General features: G+C 35.1%; 1 long non-coding RNA gene across 1 annotated transcript in view; it reads right to left on the bottom strand.

Moving 5' to 3' along the window:
- Positions 1–6105: 6105 nt before the first annotated feature.
- LOC118178539 overlaps positions 6106–15292 on the bottom strand; it is a 17055-nt gene continuing 7868 nt past the window's right edge. The window contains exons 2-3 of the long non-coding RNA XR_004756186.1: positions 6659–6667; positions 6106–6117 (exon numbers count right to left, since the gene is read on the bottom strand). This is a non-coding gene — a long non-coding RNA (uncharacterized LOC118178539). The remainder of the gene's footprint in view (positions 6118–6658; positions 6668–15292) is intronic.

Raw genomic sequence — 15292 nt, 5'->3', positions numbered from 1 at the left:
TTTACTAGGAACGGCCATCTGTACAAATGTGGGGTGGAGAAGGGCTGGCTGAGCAACAGCTCTCTAACAACAAAAAGGATCTGTGCTTATTGTGGAGCACAAGCTGAATGTGAGCCAATAGTGCTGTGAAAAAGGCGCTCTAGGAGGCACATTGTTCAGAACAACACAATAAGTGGTCCTTCAAGTCTTCTTGAAGCTATTGAAGTCTCAGTTGCAGCACTAAATATTATTTAGAGTACTGTAAATAAGAAAGAATGTGAACCAGTTGGACAGAGACCAGAGGGGAACACTGAGAATGATCAGAATTTGGAAAAAAAATGGCTTCAGGAGGGTGACTGAATAAGCTGTTGTTTAGTCTAGAGAGCAGAACAAAACAAAACAAACAAACAGTTAAAGGGAACATGGTAACTGTCTTCCATATAGTAATGGAAATAGAAGAGACTTTTTACCTGATAGCTAATTGAAATAATGGGTCTGTATTTCAGCAAGCGGGGTAATAGAGACAAGAACAAAAAGCTGTCATTGCCAGCAGCCATAAGACTGTGGAATAATTTACCCAGTGTTTGTAAAGTTTTCCCCAATAAAAGTATGTATAAAAAACATTAAACGGACACTGATGGAAATGACATATACTGATAACCCTTCTGTCAGACAGTGCATGGAATAAATGATCTCTCAAATTTCTTCCTGTTCCAATTTCCCATGTGTTTTTGTTTGTTTTGTTTTGTTTTGTTTTTCACATCAAAAGAATAAAGCACAGTAAAATGCAAAGTTTTTCAAAAAGTCCATATAAAAGTATTTCATGTTATTGTCTGCCCGTGCTGTGTTGGAGAGGAAGATAAATCCAAGGTAAGTCCAAAAGTTTTCAGACTATCCCAGTGTGCATCACTATATGCCAATCTGAAAGCCTTCCTCTTGGAAAGAGAGACATTATCTGACTGGGGTGCTTAGTTCTTCAAGTCCCTACATTTTTTAAATGAGCTTTTTAGGCTCAGTGAAAAGTTGACTTAAACTATGGCTCTCCCAGGATTTTCTAGTAACCTTCATTTTTTTCCCGCTAGCTGTCTTTTCCTCATCTTGGGATGAATTGTGAGGTTTGGTAGAAAACACACAGAGAAGGAAGATGATCCTTTTTTCCTGTGTTTTTCTAAAAGCCTCTGTTATTTACTACAATATAAGTTGTACAGGAAATCTCCTACTCACCAAAACAACATGCTTAACACATAAATCACAGAACATAACCACATCTGTCCCTAAAAATTTTGGACTTTACAACACAATCCACACCATTTTATACCTGACAGAGAAACTGCAGACTAACCTATTAATTCCTGCCTTGCTTCCTCTTTCTAAATGTATCCTGTTTTTGAGTAAAGACTACCATGACTGAAAGAAAGTTATGAAGGAAATTTTCTTCCTCTCTCAAAATAATTTCTCAATGTATCCTTCAAAAAATAGCAATGTGAGTGAACAAATACAACATTTCTTCAAATGAATTAATCTATAGAAAACAAGTCAAGTAGATTAGAGTGTTACTGTCAGTCCAGTCCAGGCTTATGGTTTAGCTTTTGTGGAAAAAATTAAAGTGATGGGTGTAACCAAGCTGTTGAAAGTTGAATCATTGTGATGATATCAACTTGATATCTCTGCTTAGATGATATCAAGTTTCTACTAAGCCTTTAAACCATAGTATGTTACTGAAGTGTGGTGTGCAAATCCTTTATCTTCATAGCAATAGTAATCACACTGCACTTTTAATTTTCTTTCTTTTTAATGTTGAAATTTTAGAATGAATAGGATTAATGAAGATATATAAAATAGTATTTCAAAATAGATCTTTAGATTCTACTTTCCTATTCAACCAATACAGTTGCAAGTTTATTTTAAATATGCACTTATGTCTGAAGCTGTTTTCCCCAAATCAGCCCATCTAGAGGACAGATGTCAGCTAGGTCATACACAGGAGGTGCAATATAGTAAGTGGAGAGACCAAGGTATGTACAGGTTTGCCTGCCATGCTCTGGTGTGACAAATCTCTTTCCAAAGGTGCTCAGTTTTCTTCTATTTTCTACATTCTCTCAGGTGTCCTCTAGTTTTTTCAGGTGTCCTTAGACAGGGTAGGAAAAAACCCTCTCATAAGTACTTCAAATTGGTACCACACAGTCTAATTATGAGTATTTAATTTTGAAGAGAAAAAAAATATTCAATATTGGAAATACGTGTTTTTACCAGGAAAAGAAGTCAGAGCCTGTCCCCAGTGACAAGAAGAGAGGCAATGGGCACAAACTCACACACATAAATTTCCTTCTAAATGCAAGAAAAAACGTTTTACTGTGAGGGTGACCAAGCTCTGGCACAAGTTGCCCAGAGAGCTTCTGGAATCTCCTTCCTTAGAGATCTTCAAAAGCCTCCTGGACATGGTGCTAGGCAATATGGTCTGGGTGGCCCTGCTTGAGCCCTGCTGGATGAAATGACCTCCAGAAGTCCCTTCCAACCCCATAATTCTGTGATTTTATGATTTATTTATATATGACTCATTGGTATGGATAGGGATATCCACCAATCATATGAGTTATTTTAATAACACTTTGAAAAACTCCAAAATAGTTTTGACTATGATATTCACATCTGGGAATTATTGCATTTTCCATAGCACCATGAGGAATGGAAGCATTTGTTCTGTGCAGATCAATTGGGCCACATTAAATCAATCAAGGAACTGAAATAGTTTTTAGCAAATTAGCAAAGTTTTGTGATAGACGTTGAACTTTCTAGAGGCTATTAGGAGTGAAACTGTCATAAATACATATTTTTTTTTAAAAAGCTAAACAGTCCAAAGAGGTAAATTTAACTGTTTACCCAACATATATATTAAAAGAAGCCAACACCCACCAGGACTGAATTATATTGGAAGTGCAATAAAGGTGTTTCTAGCAATTTGATATATAGGAAGGATTATTTGCACTTCCCAGCCTATAGATACCTTTACCTAATATGTACAATTACACAGGGGAATTCTAAATGAGAAACTAAATTCTTTCTCTAATTTTTGTTTCCAAGTGTCTACTTTGAACAAAAGCTTGATGTTTTGCTAAGACTTGAAAAAATGTTTTCCATGGAAGATGAATATATTTTCTGAAGTCTATTGGTATTTGCTTCTACCTTAAAATTGCACTTTAAGGCAAAATAAATGTGGTCAAAAGTTTGACCACGTTGTATTTGATATATATACAGACCTGCAACATTTATTTATACTCTGTCCAGTACAGTATGTGTACATTTTCTATTTGGGGATATTTAAGATAAATGTTCATAACAAAACAAAACAAAACAAAAAACTACTACTCTCTAGACACTTTAATTTAGAAGAAAGGAACAACACTTCATCAAAATCAACTATTAAAAGGCTATTGGAAGTTTACGTTGATTCATCTGTCTGTAACAGAAAAAGATTATTAAACTTTGGTATTACAGCAAAGTGAAACAAATGGAAGTACTCCAAAGTACAACATAAATTTTAGACATATTCTGTGACTTTTTCACATTGCCATTACAATATTTTGAGGAGTATTATAGAGGTAAAAATAACATTTTTTTTTCCTTATAGGAAAGACTCAGATTAGTCTAAAAATGTTAGAAAATATGGTACCTTAGAAAATTGGTAATTCACAGTCTGCAAATTAAACCAATGCAGTCATTCTGATATAAACCACTGTAAACAACAACAAAGGTTGACTCAAGATGATGCAAAATAGGTATCTGGAAGGAATAGTTGCTATGAGAATATAAAATATACATGTGTTTGGACACAAGTGCATATATTCGATGATCTCATGAGATATGCCTTAAAAATACAAATTGTGGTCCTATAGCCATTCTATGATTCTAAAATGTTTATTTATATGCATTTATCACAACCTTATTTATAAGAGCTTTACATATGTAAAGTTTGCTGGATGGTAGTGGGAGGATGTGAATTTTCTAAAGACAGCTCGACAAGACTGTTTCACCCTTGGTTTCCTGACCTCTCCACTAAGCTTAAAGAGTTCTTGCTCCATTTGATTTATCACCTTCTAAATCTGCAACACATTTCAGTCACAAAAAAATAACGGTGGTATGCAGACTTTTATTAAAAAGGCAGTATAAGGGAAAAAGAGATAATATTAGTAATACTTATCTGTAAAATATTGCCAAGGAAGAGTGGTCTACTTATCTAAAGTGCCTTGTCTTGTACTAGCAAGTTCTAACAAAATCTTGCAGTATATCTTCATGGCTCATTCTTTTATCATAGTTGACAAATAATAATTGTAAGACATTTAATCATCTAAATTGCTAAATGATTTACACAAGTCCTTTTAATAAATACAAATTTAACATCCTCACACAGCATCATCCCTAATGGCAAGGGCTGTGCAGTCTAATCTCTCTCTTAGGTACAGTGTAACACCTTTACCTCACCTGCCTCCTAAAGAGCTGATAGCCCTCCATCCCAGTACTCCAGTCATACTTTTCATCCCACCAAATCGCACTAATACTGATGATAACATAGCTTTGGGAAAGGACAAAAGCATCCTTTTTTTTTTTTTTTTTTTTTTTTTTTCCACATTTCTTCCTCATACTTTGTGTGTTGGTATATGAGTATTTCAGGATGTGCTCCCTGGAGTGGAACAGATGCTCCCATTAGCTTTGCCACCCTCAGATACTGCCGCACCATACTCTGGCTTAAGCTCAGGGTTCCTAATGGTATCCCCTCCCTCACTGATCCTAGTTTAAAACCCTCTCAGTCAGTCTTGATAGCTTATGAGCCAAAAAACTTTTCCTGAATCAAGACAGGTGGGTCCTATCAGGCCTTAGCAGTTTTGTCTTGAAGACTTTTTCCATGATTATAAAACCCAAAATTCTGGCAGATGCACCAGTCTTGGAGACACATGTTGATGACCTGGGCTCCCTGTAGAAGACAGAGAATGGGACAGAAAAAAATATATATTAATTCTTAGCATAGTGAGAGTTAAATATCCTGCATCAGTTATGCCTTTTAGTATTTTTCTGAGTAAGCTTTTCAATGGTAGGAATCCTTATTTATACTTTGTAGCTTTGGGTCATCTCAATGGTTACCAATGAGAAAAAAAATTGTTGTGTACTTTTCATATGCACAAAAATACTGTGATGGCTTTGTTGGTCTTAAATTTATTAATATTACCAATTCAAGTAGTATGTTAAACAAACCACACAATTCAGACAGCACCACTCATACTGAAAAATATGAAACGATCTCCCAGTTACCTATTCTGAATTTTGAAACATATGTTTTAAATTTATGTGCATAACTAAATGGAAATGACCATACTCTACAGAGCATAAAGTAAAATATTTCTCCAGCTATCATGATGCACTTTATATTTTATTCACAGGTAAAATCAAAATGAATCATCTAAGAAAAATCAGACATATGATCTCTGTTTTGATGTTTGCATAGGAAGAGAACAGGAGGAAGTAACTCCTGAAATTCATTTTTGGAAGTCAAATTGTTAACAGTGCAGTGTTGGCTGGTCAGGTCTCATTATTCAAGTGAGTATCTGTGCTTGCTTGATCTTTCATGAATCACTTACATAGAGCTCTGATGCACAGGGAAGCTTCTAGTAAAGAAATAGGTTGTCCCCAGTGCTGTTTCTCCTTTTATAAAAAATTGTGGCTTTGTTCTGACTGAATACAGTGGCAGAGACTATGTGAAAAGAAAATAATTAAAAAAAAAAAAGTTTTTTTTTTTTTTTTTTTTTTTTGTGCTGTTTCAAAAGTAGGGTCTGGTGAAGTTTATAGAAAAGGGGATAAAGGGAACGACTATGGAAATAGAGGAATCTGACTGCTCACTCTGAGCATGGCATGTACCCAGTTCACTTTTCACCAAGTTAAAATCCAGGGCTCTTACTGAAAATGTTATTAATACTTAGGTCTTGTGTGATATGGAGGCCTAAGACATCTTTTATTCTATGAAGACAGCATTCTTACTGTAGGTTTGAGGTTATCATCTTATCTATAGAGTGTTTGTCTAAAAAAGAACGTCATGGCTTCTTTTGCTACTGAAAAGAGATAAAATCCTGAACAAACACTGATATTCAACTGCAAGCAGAATTGATTTGTTAAATTGCTTGGCAGCATCGCTGCATCTCATCCTGTTGTTGGCTGCAGGAAATGTGCCAAAAATAATATCCCCTTCAAAGTGCCAAACTGATAATATTTTCAGAAAGCAAGAATATTGCCAGATAAAATAGATTTCTGAGAAGGAGCTAGTGTGAAGTCATGAACCATTTTTAAACACAGTTTGCACATTGAACTTATTTAAGCTCTGAAAACTGGTTGAAATATTGCACTAACTTAGAGATGACAGGAGGATCTCCTCCCATTCAACTGTAGCACAGTCAGACTGCAATCTCTGGCTCATGTGTCACAGTCACCATTTTGGTAGGTGGTCTGTTTCTAGTGCTCTTACTGTTTTATTTCAAAACATGGAAACAGTAAAATTGTTAACTGATTCTTTCTACCACCTCTTTCTATGGGTCAGGTTGCATTACCCTTTTTAAGTGTCAATGTTTCTTCTTTTCTCTCTCAGTGAAAAAAAAAAGTCTTAATAGACCTCTGGGCTGATGACTGCCTTTGGTACTAGAAAATGCTGTAAGAGGCTTCTCAGTTGTTTCAGGTATGCAAAACACCTTTGCATTAATGTGGTCCTGTGTCCCAGTGAATGACTTTGAGTACATGCCACCTGGCACAACTCTGCTCTGTCTGAACCTGCAGCAATAACTCTGCTGTGCTGGTCAGAAAAATAGACATGGCTTGGTACTCTCTCAGCCATCAGAGGTGCACATTGTAGAAAAGCTATAATTTAAGACCTAGCAGTCTTAAAAATTACTTAGGCCTATAAAGTGGAATTAACAAAAAATAGATTAAAAATGAGTTGAACATTGTCTTTCTTCAGATTTCTTCATCTTTCTTCAGATTTCTGTGTCAGTTGCTTGGCAAGAAAATCTTTCAAATCTTTTAATGCTGACAAGCAGATCTCTTTACAATTGGATTTTTTGCACTATAAGATGTTTATAGTGTTCATTCATCTGCATCATGAAAAAAAAGTCTTGAAACTGATGAGAGAGAAAAAGAGGAAAGCAGGAGAAGGAAAAGATGGGAGAAACATATTTACCTAAGAGACAGCAGTTTATTCTGCAGTCAGGAAGTTGGTGCTTTTTAGCTAAATTAAACTGAAGTTGATGGCACAAACCAAGCAGAAAGGGAAACTGAATTTTAGCTGTCTACCATTGACTGCTGTTCATGAGCCACTTGATGATCTGGGAAATGTGTTCTCTTCTCAGCTTTTGAGCTGTCATTCCACTCTGGGTCAATTTGGCTCATACAGTGCTGCACAGAATGATTCTGACACATCTCCATTTTTGAAGAAAAACTTTTATTTATTTATTTGTTTGTTTGTTTTGTGGTCAACTGTACACATATTTTTCTATCCAACAACTTTCAAAAACACTATTAATACCACTACGCCAGTCAGCCGCAGTAGAAATGTCTATCCATGGTGGAAGAAAGTTATTGATATGTCAACAGGGATTTAACAAAATAGAGAAAATGATGTAATTGTGGCTGAAATCCAGTCTATGAAAAATTAATTACATATGAAACCATTACATAAGGCAGATTTTTCTGTCCATTTCCTTTGTGTATCAAGTCGGTTTGACTTGATTGTAATATTACGAGAAGGCTTTTATTATACACGGCAGAGCCCATTGTAGAGCTGAGATTAGAAAGTGGTGGCGTAACAGTTCAGTGAAAGTAATGTGTTATTGCTCACTAGAGAATACTGTCATAAGAAAAATGTAAATTCCAGAGGTTACAGTTCCAGCAGGGTCAAAGAAAACCAGTCTTAGCCTGATCCCTATTGCCTTTAGCTTAATAAAAAGTAAGGAGAATACTGGAATAGTTTACCTGCCAAGAGAAGGACTAGTACACATTTAAAATACTTGTAGACCACCCCTCTTCTGCCTTTTCTACAACCATTCACATCTGTGCTCTCTGTTTGAGAGGAACAGATGTACAGAATAATTAATACGAGCCCAAAACAGTAGGAAACACCCCTTGATCTTGAATGGAAACACCAAGTGTTGCAGCATGAGAATATGCAAAAGTGGCCTTTCAGCTGCCTTCTCCAGCAAACATTTCCTGCCTCTGAATTTCTTTCAAGACTGAACTGTTATCTAAGAAAAGTCTCTTGACCACATGACCACATCTGATCCAGTAAAGCAAAAGAAAGAAAAAAAAATGAGGCTAAAAAAAAAAAAAATGAATTAATGCAACAGTATCTTTCATTAAGACATTCCATCTACAACAAGGACACAATATAAACATGCAATTAAGCATGAATGTTGTGACAATATGATGATAAAGTAATGACATAAAGCCAGATAATTCATTTCATAGATCACGGTTTCTGCTCTAATTAATTTATTCCAAAAGCCTAATATAAGGATTATTTTATGCATTTAAACTATCTAAACACCCATAAATAGAGGAAAGTCATGTTGATATATGTGTTCACTTTGATGGTTTTGTATTTGCTTATTCAATTGTTGCACAAGAGTCTTGCACAGACAGAATATTTGTCTAGTTGTGGGGTACTAGTTTAAAGATATGAAATCTTAAAAGTATAAGCACATGGTAAATTATATTATTTATATTTATAATGGATTATTATATGCATGTAGTTTTAAGTTTTACAGGTTGTATAGGTTCTACTCAGTACACCAGCTTAAAAATTACTGATATATTTTAATGCTCCTTGATCTTTTTAAAAACATTTTGCACTCTTCTTTTCTTTTTTTCCTTGATTTCTTTACTCTTTATCTTTACTTTTACAAGGTCTTCTCACATTGCAGATATAGTTGAACTTACAGAAGTACTTCCCCAGATCTTAAAGAAAAAAAAAAAAAGAAAAAAAAAAAAGAAAGAAAAAAAAAAGGTCAGTCTGCTAATTAATTCACATATGGAATTCTTCAGAGGCCAACATAATCTCTTTCATCCCAACAGTATCAGAGATAAAGTGCTCTGGGCCGAGAAATAGACCTTACCTCAGAGTCTTTAAAATGACTGCTTTTAAGTTATGGTGATGGTCTGGCCTGTTCCCGAACTAAATAAGGACTCCAGCAGCTATGCATTCCTGTGATAACTATTATTGTCACCACCCTCACAATTTTCCTTTCTGTTCTTGTAAACACAGATCTTGATCAGGAACAAAATTAGACATTAAAGGTCTGACTGACTGACTGGCAAGTCCAGAGGGGCAGAAAGTGAACACCTTGGTCACAGAACGACACTGATTTGCCTTAGAGGCAAGTGAGGGAGAGATTCAATATGCTCCTGAGATGTGTGCCATGTTTTGGAGGGTATAAGTGATGGAACGGTTTTGTACAACCTTTGCAGCTCACTGAAGTCCTGCAAAAATATAACTTTTTTGTGCAATGAGGTCAATTACATTAACATCTTTATGGTGATTGGTGATGTTTATAAGCTACTATTCTATAAAATTGCACAAAAGTGAGACATCCCACTGTTACTGATAAATTTACTAGAGTGCTATTTATTTATATATATATATATATATATTTAACAAGCATAACTAAAAGCTGAGCAATCATCAACAACCAAAGTATATATTTGCTATGAAGAGTCTGGGACAATTATTAAAGAAAAACCCTACAGCTGTGTTATTATTATTATTATTTACTCCATTTATGCCATTTGTGCCAATTACTCATTTGTTTCTGTCTCACTGATGCTTGAGTAATCTGTGTTTAACCAGGTTGTTTGGAATACTGTGCTCATTTGAACCGTGACAATTAAAGTTGGTCTGTTACATTGTTTCTGAACTGGAAATATTCCTGCGGGGAACAGGAATTTTCATGACAAATGCAACTCTCCTAAACAGACAGAGAAAGGTAAAAAACTACCACGTGTGCTGTTGGTGCTACAACAGAGAATTTATGAGGTATGTACAGTTGCATAAACATTAACATTTGACTTCCACATACATTCTTTTAGATTAAATCTTAACCTCTACAAATGTTCAACTAAATTTTACTGAAGCATAATGTGAAATTCATTTACTAGTTAATTTAATCTGGACTAAAAGTTTAGATATAAAAGGGGAATAAATGCAAATAAAACAAATAATTGTTGCAAAACATTCCATCCAGATGAGAAAATATTACCCCACAATTTTAGCTGGAAATGAATAATTTGTTCCAACACTGAGGAGAGCCCAGTATTTCATTAACTACTGATTTGTGGTGATCTAATTTGGGAATTATATTTTCTAATCCAGATGTTTCCTTTATTACACAACTCTACTTTTTTACAGAGAGAGAAGAGCAGATGGGAAGGTGTTTCACTATCTCCAACACATGTTCAGGATTTAGTCTCTTGTTTGTCCATTGCTTATGGTTTTACTGTTTTTTGGTCTAATGTTCTACTAGGTCTTCCCTCCTCCTCTTATAGAATCATAGAATCTTAGAATGGTTTGGGTTGGAAGGGATTCTTCATCTAACAGCAACCCCCCTGCCAAAGGCAGGAACACCTCCCACCAAACCAGGTTGCTCAAAGCCCCATCCAACCTGCCTTGAACACTTCCAGTGATGGGGCACCCACAGCTTCTCTGGGCAGCCTGTTGCAGTGCCTCACTACCCTCAGAGTAAATTTTATTTCTTAAATCTAATCTAAATCTACCCTTTTTAGTTTAAAGGTATTGACCCTTTGTCAAATCACTATACTCCCTGATAAAGAGTCCCTCCTCAGATTTCCTGTAGGCCCCCTTTAGGTATTGGAAGGCCTCTATAGGTATTCTTCATCTTCCCATCAAAAGCAAAATCAATTAACCCAAACCCCTCAAATGTTATTAGGCCTACATGCATACTGACACTAACAAGAAATACACAAACACAAATACTAAGAGTTTTTTCTTTGAAAAATGAATTTAAAGGAAAAAAAAATAAATAGAGGTTAAATAAGGATTTTAGAAATGCTGCTGATTGTAATGAGCTAATGCATAACTTAATTCTAGGTGTTTAGTTCATAAGTATCTACTGGCTATAAGCCTCTAGCGTATTGCTTTCATACGTCTGGGCTCATCTTATCCCAATGTAGGTACCTAATTGAACCACAGATGCTAGGAATGTAAATATCCATTGCAATATCTCTCATGAGGTGGGGATAAGCAAGTGTAATTTGGCCCAGTTAAGAGCTGTTAAGAAGAAACTAATGTACTGACTGAAAAGGCAAACTGGGGTCTAGCTGGTTGAATCTGGTCAGACATCCCTTTTCAGTAAAGTTTTGAAAGCAAAGGACTGCTAACAGTACCTTTCAGCTCTTCCTTTTGTTCTACCTACCAGTGTAAAATCAGGAAGTCAACAGAGCTGTGCTCATGTAGAGCATGGAAAATAGCACACAGTCCTTTAGCTATGAACATTTGCACTGGTCACTATTTACAAATGCAAAGCCATATTTTTATGGAAGAATGAGAATGGCTAGGGTTTCTTGCTTTCATTTTAAAGGAGAAAAATCTGGCTCCTGAATTCTGAAAGAAATTCCATCAACTCTTCTGTACTTCCAGTACAGACCAGAGTGAATTAAAATGAAAAATCAAATAATCCATAACAGTTTTTAAAAAACACTAGAGAATTAATTTTAAAAATACTTATTGATAAAAGTTGCAAAATAGTGGTAAAGTTTTATTTCATTATTAGAACAAACATTTAAATTTTTGCTTCTCATACCTGATTTCTAGTGGATTAAAATGGCAGAAAAGGATTGAGATAAAGAGTTATGTTCCTTCTCACAGATATGAATTTGTGAAAAGATTTAAATTTCACCTTTCAAAAGATTCATCAAATGGGGACATTTCTCATTTCATATACGTACATGTAATCCTTCAGCTCTTTTCCATAATGAAAAAAGCTGATGGAATGTTATGTTTCCCTGTTTTTTGAAGCCAGATACGCCACAGTAATAGGCTTAGTCTGGGAGCAGTGTGTGGAGAGCCATTGTAAAGCTGGGCATTAACCTAAATCCTCACTGACATTCCACCCTGCTACTGCCTATATTCCCTACTAAATCACTTTATCCACTTCTGAAGACCCTATAGAGAGGTTCTTTAGATTCCTCTGTGTAGCAAATACTACAGAACAAGGTTTTAAATGGCAAGAGTTAAGGGAAAGGTTAGAGTGTATTTTTCAGTTCCTTTTACCCTCACTCTTATATTTATATGCACCAGTAATAATATTTTAACAATGAATTTGTGTCTTCCTTGTCAATATTCAAACTGTTAATCAGACAACTCAATTGAAATGCAGCTTTGCTCAATGACCTAATTTTATTTTTTAAAAAATGATTGAGCACTATTATATAACATATAGCTTGTAGTAATTTTAACTCTATTTTTAATACTGTTGTTAAAATCGATACAATGAGCTGACAAAGGGATCAGTTATTCTATCCCTCTCCATTAAAGCATCTACACTGTCATACAGTGATAGGAATGCAGCATTCCTATCTTATGCCTATCTTATGTACATTAAGAATGCCTATCACTATCTGAGACATTTTTGTTTGTTAACATGTTTTATTGCTAATGGAACAAACATACTTTCAATTTAAAACTCTTTGAAGTTGAAAACAAGGCCCTCACAACAGTAATTATTTTCCATCTGAAGACATCAGGGACATTCAGATATGGATCCTTCGATTTTTATTTATTTATTTATTTTCCACAACCTTAGATTACTGGATTATGACAAGAAAAAAAAAAAAAAAAAAAAAAAAAGTGAAAATGGAAGAAAAATTTACTTTTCAGGTGAATATTTTAATTACTTAACCATCTCTGTGAACTCTGGCAAGATAGTTATTTGATGTTACTAAAAATGCTGCCCATTCTGCTTTTAAGACAGGATAGCTGTCTTTAGTCTTTTTTCCAGCAAGGAAAGAAGAAGAAACTAAGGAAGTACATGGGTAGCATAAGACTTTTTGTTTCATGGACTAACTGTTGTGTTCTGGCCAGCAAGTGAAGTTTATGGCTCTGTGGTAGCTGCTGAAGATTCTAAGGTTTTTAAGGGCATCTTGGGCCCTAAAATATTTCAAGAGATGGGTGAGCCATAGGGCCTCTGGGCAGCATTATGGTGCTAAAGTAGTGGTGGCACTGAAGAGAGTCACTGTCCTGATCCTGGGAATATTTAATGATACCAAATGTTGCAGAGAGAAGAAGAAAATATTTTGGGTTGTAAAAACCATTATCTTCCCATCTGGATTCACATCTCCAGGTTGGCCTGAGTGCCTGTGTACCTGCCTAGACCTTCTTACCTTCTCATACCTTGGAAGTGAGAATATGGTAGATCCAGATGTGTATGTTCTTTTCCTTGTCCTGGCATCAAAAAGTAACGTATGAGTAAGAATGGTTTCTCTCCTGATCTCCTCCTGAATCTCTTCTCATTTGCACAGAGTACATAAATGCTCATTGAGCCCTGAGGAAGAGGAGGAATGAATGTATGAACTCATAATAGTATGAAAGCTGTCACCTAAGAAAAACACAGCAACATTTCCATCCCTTCTCCTCTGAACAGAGCCACAACTAACTCAGGCATATTTTCATTCATCATGCTTTATCTAATCATGCTTATTGAATCTGGACTCCCAGATAATGAGGGTAGAGAAATAATCTGTGAATCTTGGTGGAGTTTGAGACTATTTACTACACATTTATGGACATGTCCAGCATCAGATACTCAACTGTCCCTAAGAACTGATCACAACACAGCAGCCTGTATGTCTTAATTATCTCCTAGGACAGGCAGTCATTGCAGGGGAATTTTAAAGTTCTATATTCTCTATTGGGTTCCCAGTGTGGTGACTGGAACTCTTGGCTTCTCCCGGTTCCCTTGGCAGACATGGACGTACACCTTACATGTCTACAAAATTACGCTATCCAAACACTTTTGTTGCTGTGATACTGCTTGTTTGCACTAGCTTTTTTTAAAAGCATTCCATTTGACTAAGTCATTTGCTCTAAATCCCAAACACTGAATAATTATTAATTTGATTTTTTTATTTTTATTTTTTCCACTGGAGGCCAGCAAAATCTTTGCTTAGATTGAGGAGAGTTTTTCTACTATTTTCACAGACAGGTCTGTCACTCTTTTCTTTGTAAGAAAACAGCCCTTTTCCCCATATAATATAATTTCTCCCCTTTCTCTCAAATGAGAGTTCTGGTACAAAGAGAAAGTTAGCTGAAGCTGTAACTTCACACAGATTACTTTAAAGGAATTCTACTTCTGCTTCCACTAGAGCAGCAATTTGATTACATTTTTAGAATTGTATCATTCTCCTCTTGTAATTATAGCCTTTTTTTTTTTTTTTTTTTTTTTTTTTTGGTGTAGAGTTAAAAGAAATGTTTTGTAACTATTTACAGAGGTCACTTCAGGAGGACAAATTCACCCACTACAGCTGAAGATCCAGATTCATTGTATACAATTAATTTTACAGATCCACTCATTCCATGGTTAGGCTAACTGCTATTGTCCTCACCTTGTGCACAATTATATTAGGTTCATTAAGGAGAAAGTGGACCACTAGTGCTCACACAGATGATAAACATGTCCAGGAAAATTGTGAAGAAGCTATACCACAAAGTCATTTCTTAAAAAGAATTCACATAAATTGACATGTGAATAAAACCCGTATGCATATGCTTTAAGTGTGTGGTTTTAGTTTGTTGTGATCACCTCCTCCATCTTGAAATACATACATGCTATTTCTTTTTAAATGAATATGAAAAGTAATTTAAGTTTCTAATTTAGTACCATATAGGGACATATGTAAATCACCACCAAATTAAAAAATTTATTTTTTTTTTTTTTTTTTTTTTTTTTTTTTTAGAATGATCTGGTTAGCATTTGTGAATTGATAGCACAGAATATTGGCTTTGAAGATTTTTATGTAAATAAATAATGATTATGCCTCAAGTCTCCCATTTAGCATGCTGGGTCAAAACTATACTGACAATTGTCCTGATCAGCAGTCTGCTGTGGGAGTTTTTCTACTATCGGTTTTACAAGTCTTTGGGACTAATCTGTACCTTGATTGTGAGTATATGTACACAAGGAATAAATATGGCTCAAGTCACATAAAATATTTAGAACAGACTATTCATTTTATTTTATTTTATTTTATTTTATTTTATTTTATTTTATTTTAT

Source organism: Oxyura jamaicensis, chromosome 1, assembly GCF_011077185.1.
Source record: "Oxyura jamaicensis isolate SHBP4307 breed ruddy duck chromosome 1, BPBGC_Ojam_1.0, whole genome shotgun sequence".
In the NCBI taxonomy this organism is placed as follows: Eukaryota; Metazoa; Chordata; class Aves; order Anseriformes; family Anatidae; genus Oxyura; species Oxyura jamaicensis.
This window is presented reverse-complemented; position numbering and strand designations above follow the sequence as displayed.